General features: G+C 25.1%; 3 non-coding genes across 3 annotated transcripts; all 3 read left to right on the forward strand.

Annotated features, from left to right (window-relative positions):
* Positions 1–4,941: 4,941 nt before the first annotated feature.
* On the forward strand, positions 4,942–6,931 carry LOC138858742 (small subunit ribosomal RNA). The gene has a single exon (XR_011397776.1). It is a non-coding gene; the product is annotated as a small subunit ribosomal RNA (ribosomal RNA).
* Positions 6,932–7,555: 624 nt separating this feature from the next.
* Positions 7,556–7,734, forward strand: LOC138858760 (5.8S ribosomal RNA). The gene has a single exon (XR_011397792.1). It is a non-coding gene; the product is annotated as a 5.8S ribosomal RNA (ribosomal RNA).
* A 1,878-nt stretch (positions 7,735–9,612) lies between these two features.
* Positions 9,613–9,791, forward strand: LOC138858731 (5.8S ribosomal RNA). Its single transcript, XR_011397765.1, has one exon. It is a non-coding gene; the product is annotated as a 5.8S ribosomal RNA (ribosomal RNA).
* The last annotated feature ends 209 nt before the right edge of the window (positions 9,792–10,000 follow it).

A 10,000-nucleotide genomic window follows, 5' to 3' on the forward strand; every position in this document is an offset into this window, starting at 1 on the left:
ATAAAGTCTATGAAGTAATAAATTTTCATATAAGTATTAATTGCATAAAGTCTATGAAGTAATAAATTTTCATATAAGTATTAATTGTATAAAGTCTATGAAGTAATAAATTTTCATATAAGTATTAATTGTATAAAGTCTATGAAGTAATAAATTTTCATATAAGTACTAAATGTATAAAGTCTATGAAGTAATAAATTTTCATATAAGTAGTAAATATATAAAGTCTATGAAGTAATAAATTTTCATATAAGTATTAAATGTATAAAGTCTATGAAGTAAAATATAAAGTCTATGAAGTAAAATATAAAGTCTATGAAGTAATAAATTTTTATATAAGTATAAAAAATATAAAGTCTATGAAGTAATGAATTTTCATATAAGTATAAAAAATATAAAGTCTATGAAGTAATGAATTTTCATATAAGTATTAAATGTATAAAGTCTATGAAGTAATAAATTTTCATATAAGTAGTAAATATATAAAGTCTATGAAGTAATAAATTTTCATATAAGTATTAATTGTATAAAGTCTATGAAGTAATAAATTTTCATATAAGTATTAATTGTATAAAGTCTATGAAGTAATAAATTTTCATATAAGTACTAAATGTATAAAGTCTATGAAGTAATAAATTTTCATATAAGTACTAAATGTATAAAGTCTATGAAGTAATAAATTTTCATATAAGTAGTAAATATATAAAGTCTATGAAGTAATAAATTTTCATATAAGTATTAATTGTATAAAGTCTATGAAGTAATAAATTTTCATATAAGTATTAATTGTATAAAGTCTATGAAGTAATAAATTTTCATATAAGTACTAAATGTATAAAGTCTATGAAGTAATAAATTTTCATATAAGTAGTAAATATATAAAGTCTATGAAGTAATAAATTTTCATATAAGTATTAATTGTATAAAGTCTATGAAGTAATAAATTTTCATATAAGTATTAATTGTATAAAGTCTATGAAGTAATAAATTTTCATATAAGTACTAAATGTATAAAGTCTATGAAGTAATAAATTTTCATATAAGTAGTAAATATATAAAGTCTATGAAGTAATAAATTTTCATATAAGTATTAATTGTATAAAGTCTATGAAGTAATAAATTTTCATATAAGTATTAATTGTATAAAGTCTATGAAGTAATAAATTTTCATATAAGTACTAAATGTATAAAGTCTATGAAGTAATAAATTTTCATATAAGTAGTAAATATATAAAGTCTATGAAGTAATAAATTTTCATATAAGTATTAATTGCATAAAGTCTATGAAGTAATAAATTTTCATATAAGTATTAATTGTATAAAGTCTATGAAGTAATAAATTTTCATATAAGTATTAATTGTATAAAGTCTATGAAATAATAAATTTTCATATAAGTATTAATTGTATAAAGTCTATGAAGTAATAAATTTTCATATAAGTACTAAATGTATAAAGTCTATGAAGTAATAAATTTTCATATAAGTAGTAAATATATAAAGTCTATGAAGTAATAAATTTTCATATGAGTATTAAATGTATAAAGTCTATGAAGTAAAATATAAAGTCTATGAAGTAATAAATTTTTATATAAGTATAAAAAATATAAAGTCTATGAAGTAATGAATTTTCATATAAGTAGTAAATATATAAAGTCTATGAAGTAATAAATTTTCATATAAGTATTAAATGTATAAAGTCTATGAAGTAAAATATAAAGTCTATGAAGTAATAAATTTTTATATAAGTATAAAAAATATAAAGTCTATGAAGTAATAAATTTTCATATAAGTATTAATTGTATAAAGTCTATGAAGTAATAAATTTTCATATAAGTATTAATTGTATAAAGTCTATGAAGTAATAAATTTTCATATAAGTATTAATTGTATAAAGTCTATGAAGTAATAAATTTTCATATAAGTATTAATTGTATAAAGTCTATGAAGTAATAAATTTTCATATAAGTATTAATTGTATAAAGTCTATGAAGTAATAAATTTTCATATAAGTATTAATTGTATAAAGTCTATGAAGTAATAAATTTTCATATAAGTATTAATTGTATAAAGTCTATGAAATAATAAATTTTCATATAAGTATTAATTGTATAAAGTCTATGAAGTAATAAATTTTCATATAAGTATTAATTGTATAAAGTCTATGAAGTAATAAATTTTCATATAAGTATTAATTGTATAAAGTCTATGAAGTAATAAATTTTCATATAAGTATTAAATGTATAAAGTCTATGAAGTAAAATATAAAGTCTATGAAGTAATAAATTTTTATATAAGTATAAAAAATATAAAGTCTATGAAGTAATGAATTTTCATATAAGTATTAAATGTATAAAGTCTATGAAGTAATAAATTTTCATATAAGTATTAATTGTATAAAGTCTATGAAGTAATAAATTTTCATATAAGTAGTAAATATATAAAGTCTATGAAGTAATAAATTTTCATATAAGTATTAATTGTATAAAGTCTATGAAGTAATAAATTTTCATATAAGTATTAATTGTATAAAGTCTATGAAGTAATAAATTTTCATATAAGTAGTAAATATATAAAGTCTATGAAGTAATAAATTTTCATATGAGTATTAAATGTATAAAGTCTATGAAGTAAAATATAAAGTCTATGAAGTAATAAATTTTTATATAAGTATAAAAAATATAAAGTCTATGAAGTAATGAATTTTCATATAAGTATTAAATGTATAAAGTCTATGAAGTAATAAATTTTCATATAAGTATTAAATGTATAAAGTCTATGAAGTAATAAATTTTCATATAAGTATTAAATATGAAGTCATACAAGTTAAAAATTTAAAAAAAAAATCGATTGTAAAAATACTTTTGATGTTATTAGTTGTATTATGACCATGACGATATTTGAAAATGATATAAATTACCCACGTATATATGAGTTTTTAAATTTTAAATAGGTTAAAAGAATTTTTCCATATATTTTCGGGTTGGTAACGTCAACATGGGAGAGAACATTTATAACAAATTTGCACAAATCTGCTCAAATTGACATATACTGAAATAGTACTTATATGAAAATTTATTACTTCATAGACTTTATACATTTAGTACTTATATGAAAATTTTTTACTGCTAGGAAATGTATTATACTTTTATATATTTGAATTCCTTATGTTAGTTTATTAGTAAGAAATTGTTTTTAAATACTTATAAGTATGAATATTACTATACTTATATGATTTATGTATTTGGTACTTGTATGAAAATTTTCATACTTGTATGACTTTATTTACTTAGTATTTATATGGAAATATTTTTTACTTTATATGTATTTTTAAGTAAATATGAAAATGAAAGTTGATTTTGTGTGCCTTTTTATTCCTGGTTTTTATACAGTTAGTTTAAATAGAAATAGATTTTGTTTTATACAAAACTCTATATTCTGTACTAACATATTGTATATAATGAGCGTTTTTTATTCCTGGTTTTTATACAGTTAGTTTAAATAGAAATAGATTTTGTTTTATACAAAATTCTATATTCTGTACTAACATATTGTATATAATGAGCGTTTTTTATTCCTGGTTTTTATACAGTTAGTTTAAATAGAAATAGATTTTGTTTTATACAAAACTCTATATTCTGTACTAACATATTGTATATAATGAGCGTTTTTTATTCCTGGTTTTTATACAGTTAGTTTAAATAGAAATAGATTTTGTTTTATACAAAACTCTATATTCTGTACTAACATATTGTATATAATGAGCGTTTTTTATTCCTGGTTTTTATACAGTTAGTTTAAATAGAAATAGATTTTGTTTTATACAAAACTCTATATTCTGTACTAACATATTGTATATAAGCGTTTTTTATTCCTGGTTTTTATACAGTTAGTTTAAATAGAAATAGATTTTGTTTTATACAAAACTCTATATTCTGTACTAACATATTGTATATAATGAGCGTTTTTTATTCCTGGTTTTTATACAGTTAGTTTAAATAGAAATAGATTTTGTTTTATACAAAACTCTATATTCTGTACTAACATATTGTATATAATGAGCGTTTTTTATTCCTGGTTTTTATACAGTTAGTTTAAATAGAAATAGATTTGTTTTATACAAAACTCTATATTCTGTACTAACATATTGTATATAATGAGCGTTTTTTATTCCTGGTTTTTATACAGTTAGTTTAAATAGAAATAGATTTTGTTTTATACAAAACTCTATATTCTGTACTAACATATTGTATATAATGAGCGTTTTTTATTCCTGGTTTCCTACAGTTAGTTTAAATAGAAATAGATTTTGTTTTATACAAAAACATAAAAAATCTATTATTCTATACTAACATATTGTAGAAATAAATATTAAACAATATTTTAGTTTTATTTGTGAGCTATTCTAATATTTACTCATAAAATATATGTGTAAAAGGATGGTTTTTAAATAAAATAAAATATTAATGTGTTGCACCCGAAAATACTTTTTATCATATATTTATTATTGAAATAAATATAATAGAATTTGAAATTATTAATTTCAAATCAAGAAAAAAATGTATATACTCTTAAAAAAATGTATATATATTACTATATGCATTGAAATAAAGTAAAATGTATAGAATGATATTATTTGAAAATTTTGCCAATATAAGAAGAAATATCGTTCTTACATAATAATTAAATAATAATATGTATAGAGAACGAAAATTCTTTTCACGATACCAAAACAAAAATTAAAAAAATCCATTTCAAAATCACACAATAGAAATGAAATATAATGAAAAAAAATATAATAAAGAAAGAAACATAGAAAAATTGTTGTGTATATTGTAAATGTTTTTATGTTTTGTGTATTTGTGTATAATTTTCAAATAAGAAAATATCATTTTAAACTTTTATATAATATAAAAAATATTATATAAAAAAGAAATATATATTATTCTGGTTGATCCTGCCAGTAGTTATATGCTTGTCTCAAAGATTAAGCCATGCATGTCTAAGTACAAACAAATTAAAAGTGAAACCGCAAAAGGCTCATTATATCAGTTATGGTTCCATAGATCGTTAACAGTTACTTGGATAACTGTGGTAATTCTAGAGCTAATACATGCAAAATAAACACGGACCTTTTGGAACGTGTGCTTTTATTAGGCTAAAACCAAGCGATTATTCGATCGTTATATTGGTTGAACTCTAGATAACTTGCAGATCGTATGGTCTCGTACCGACGACAGATCTTTCAAATGTCTGCCCTATCAACTTTTGATGGTAGTATCTAGGACTACCATGGTTGCAACGGGTAACGGGGAATCAGGGTTCGATTCCGGAGAGGGAGCCTGAGAAACGGCTACCACATCTAAGGAAGGCAGCAGGCGCGTAAATTACCCACTCCCAGTTCGGGGAGGTAGTGACGAAAAATAACAATACAGGACTCATATCCGAGGCCCTGTAATTGGAATGAGTACACTTTAAATCCTTTAACAAGGACCTATTGGAGGGCAAGTCTGGTGCCAGCAGCCGCGGTAATTCCAGCTCCAATAGCGTATATTAAAGTTGTTGCGGTTAAAACGTTCGTAGTTGAATTTGTGCTTCATACGGGTAGTACAACTATAATTGTGGTATGTACATTACCTTATGTATGTAAGCGTATTACCGGTGGAGTTCTTATATATAATTAATACAATGTATTTTTTATATATTCCTCCTATTTAAACCTGCTTCAGTGCTCTTCATCGAGTGTTGTTGTGGGCCGGTACAATTACTTTGAACAAATTAGAGTGCTTAAAGCAGGCTCCAAATGCCTGAATATTTTGTGCATGGAATAATGAAATAAGACCTCTGTTCTACTTTCATTGGTTTTTAGATCAAGAGGTAATGATTAATAGAAGCAGTTTGGGGGCATTAGTATTACGACGCGAGAGGTGAAATTCTTGGACCGTCGTAAGACTAACTTAAGCGAAAGCATTTGCCAAAGATGTTTTCATTAATCAAGAACGAAAGTTAGAGGTTCGAAGGCGATCAGATACCGCCCTAGTTCTAACCATAAACGATGCCAGCTAGCAATTGGGTGTAGCTACTACTATGGCTCTCTCAGTCGCTTCCCGGGAAACCAAAGCTTTTGGGCTCCGGGGGAAGTATGGTTGCAAAGCTGAAACTTAAAGGAATTGACGGAAGGGCACCACCAGGAGTGGAGCCTGCGGCTTAATTTGACTCAACACGGGAAAACTTACCAGGTCCGAACATAAGCGTGTAAGACAGATTGATAGCTCTTTCTCGAATCTATGGGTGGTGGTGCATGGCCGTTCTTAGTTCGTGGAGTGATTTGTCTGGTTAATTCCGATAACGAACGAGACTCAAATATATTAAATAGATGCTTTCAGGATTATGGTGTTGAAGCTTATATAGCCTTCATTCATGCGTTCATCTTGAATGTACAAGTGTTTGAATGTGTTTATATAAGTGGAGTCGTACCTGTTGGTTTGTCCCATTATAAGGACACTAGCTTCTTAAATGGACAAATTGCGTCTAGCAGTAACGAGATTGAGCAATAACAGGTCTGTGATGCCCTTAGATGTCCTGGGCTGCACGCGCGCTACAATGAAAGTATCAACGTGTATTTCCTAGACCGAGAGGTCCGGGTAAACCGCTGAACCACTTTCATGCTTGGGATTGTGAACTGAAACTGTTCACATGAACTTGGAATTCCCAGTAAGTGTGAGTCATTAACTCGCATTGATTACGTCCCTGCCCTTTGTACACACCGCCCGTCGCTACTACCGATTGAATTATTTAGTGAGGTCTCCGGACGTGATCACTGTGACGCCTTGTGTTTCACGGTTGTTTCGCAAAAGTTGACCGAACTTGATTATTTAGAGGAAGTAAAAGTCGTAACAAGGTTTCCGTAGGTGAACCTGCGGAAGGATCATTATTGTGTTCCTATCCGAAAAGAAAAAAAAATAATTATATAAAAACAAAATAAAAAAAAAGAATAAAAAAGAAAAAAAAGTTTTCTTTTTGTTCTTTTCATTCAAAATGTTTTGAATTATACAATGTTTTGAATGTTTTTCTGTTTTTTTTTTTTTTTTAACTCCTTGTAATGCATTATGACAATATATATTATATTGTGAACTTCGCATACATTGTATTTGAACGCAATAAAAAAACCTTTAAACATATAGCTGTACTTATTATTTATATAGAAAATAATATTTAATTGTGATATTTATATAAAATATTATAAATGATAAGTTAACTTGTTCACATTAACGTGTGTAATACCTTTTTTTTATGGTATTTTCTATTTGTGATTAAAAACATGTTGAAAAATTTAAAAAAAGAAAACGCACAAATAGAGAAGAAAATAATATATAAAAGGTATTACTGTTTTTGTTGACCTAAGACATGCGCAGCTGCAAATGTTTGGGTTTAAAATTACAATTTATTGAAAGATGTTTTAAACTTATGTATTAAAAATTTATTATTGATTAATTATTAATACTTTCAATAAATTAAAATTCTTTGACTTTGAATTAAAAAAATACAAAAAAATTATCACTCTAAGCGGTGGATCACTCGGCTCATGGGTCGATGAAGAACGCAGCAAACTGTGCGTCATCGTGTGAACTGCAGGACACATGAACATCGACATTTTGAACGCATATTGCGGTCCATGCTGTTATGTACTTTAATTAATTTTAAAGTGCTGCTTGGACTACATATGGTTGAGGGTTGTAAGACTATGCTAAATTAGTTGCTTATTCTTTTAGTCAATTAATAGAATTTAAGCATATGGCATATTATTGGATTGTATTTTTCAATCCATAATATTAATAGCATAAAAAGAAATATAGAAAATATATTCTTGAATACCTCATATTTGAACGAAAATTTATGATAAATGAGAATCTTAGTATTCCCATAAAAGAAAAAATTTTCAACATTATTTAAATTATATTAAATAATACATAAGAGGAATGTCTAGCATAAAATAAATTTTTATTCTAGAATTAATTCACTCTATTGTATTGAGAAAAATTTATAATAAAAAAAAATATATGATATGTGGAGGAATAATGTTGTTAATTTTATTAATTATTATATTATGAATTTTAAAAAGGGATGAAAAGATTGAATAATATTGAGTAATCAAGATATAAAAATATATTTCTTTAAAATAGCAAATAGCAAAAAAATTAAATAAAAATAAACAAATCAATCTAAAATATATTTTATACAACCTCAACTCATATGGGACTACCCCCTGAATTTAAGCATATTAATGAGGGGAGGAAAAGAAACTAACAAGGATTTTCTTAGTAGCGGCGAGCGAAAAGAAAATAGTTCAGCACTAAGTCACTTTGTCTATATGGCAAATGTGAGATGCAGTGTATGGAATATCTTAATATCTAGTATGAGAAATTAACGATTTAAGTCCTTCTTAAATGAGGCCATTTACCCATAGAGGGTGCCAGGCCCGTATAACGTTAATGATTACTAGAAAGATATTTCCAAAGAGTCGTGTTGCTTGATAGTGCAGCACTAAGTGGGTGGTAAACTCCATCTAAAACTAAATATAACCATGAGACCGATAGTAAACAAGTACCGTGAGGGAAAGTTGAAAAGAACTCTGAATAGAGAGTTAAATAGTACGTGAAACTGCTTAGAGGTTAAGCCCGATGAACCTGAATATCCATTATGAAAAATTCATCATTATAACTGTAGTATTTAATTTTAAATATTATAGTAATAGTGTGCATTTTTTTCATATAAGGACATTGTAATCTATTAACATAATAAAATATTTATCAAAAGATCATTGGTTTTTAAGTTTATTCAAATTAATTTGCTTTTAGCTTATTAACATAGAATAATTACTGATGATTTGATAAAGTGTTGATAGATTTTATTATATATAATGCTAAAATTCTTTTGAATTTTACAATAATATTATTATCATTGATTTTAATATTAATTGTATGCATTTATATGATTAACAATGCGAAAGATTCAGGATACCTTCGGGACCCGTCTTGAAACACGGACCAAGGAGTCTAACATATGTGCAAGTCATTGGGTTATATTAAACCTAATGGCGAAATTAACTTAACTGTTTTGAATGTTTTTCTGTTTTTTTTTTTTTTTTAACTCCTTGTAATGCATTATGACAATATATATTATATTGTGAACTTCGCATACATTGTATTTGAACGCAATAAAAAAACCTTTAAACATATAGCTGTACTTATTATTTATATAGAAAATAATATTTAATTGTGATATTTATATAAAATATTATAAATGATAAGTTAACTTGTTCACATTAACGTGTGTAATACCTTTTTTTTATGGTATTTTCTATTTGTGATTAAAAACATGTTGAAAAATTTAAAAAAAGAAAACGCACAAATAGAGAAGAAAATAATATATAAAAGGTATTACTGTTTTTGTTGACCTAAGACATGCGCAGCTGCAAATGTTTGGGTTTAAAATTACAATTTATTGAAAGATGTTTTAAACTTATGTATTAAAAATTTATTATTGATTAATTATTAATACTTTCAATAAATTAAAATTCTTTGACTTTGAATTAAAAAAATACAAAAAAATTATCACTCTAAGCGGTGGATCACTCGGCTCATGGGTCGATGAAGAACGCAGCAAACTGTGCGTCATCGTGTGAACTGCAGGACACATGAACATCGACATTTTGAACGCATATTGCGGTCCATGCTGTTATGTACTTTAATTAATTTTAAAGTGCTGCTTGGACTACATATGGTTGAGGGTTGTAAGACTATGCTAAATTAGTTGCTTATTCTTTTAGTCAATTAATAGAATTTAAGCATATGGCATATTATTGGATTGTATTTTTCAATCCATAATATTAATAGCATAAAAAGAAATATAGAAAATATATTCTTGAATACCTCATATTTGAACGAAAATTTATGATAAATGAGAATCTTAGTATTCCCATAAAAGAAAAAATTTTCAACAT

The sequence above is a fragment of the Bactrocera oleae genome, unplaced genomic scaffold (genome assembly GCF_042242935.1).
Source record: "Bactrocera oleae isolate idBacOlea1 unplaced genomic scaffold, idBacOlea1 ctg00000013.1, whole genome shotgun sequence".
NCBI lineage: Eukaryota > Metazoa > Arthropoda > Insecta > Diptera > Tephritidae > Bactrocera > Bactrocera oleae.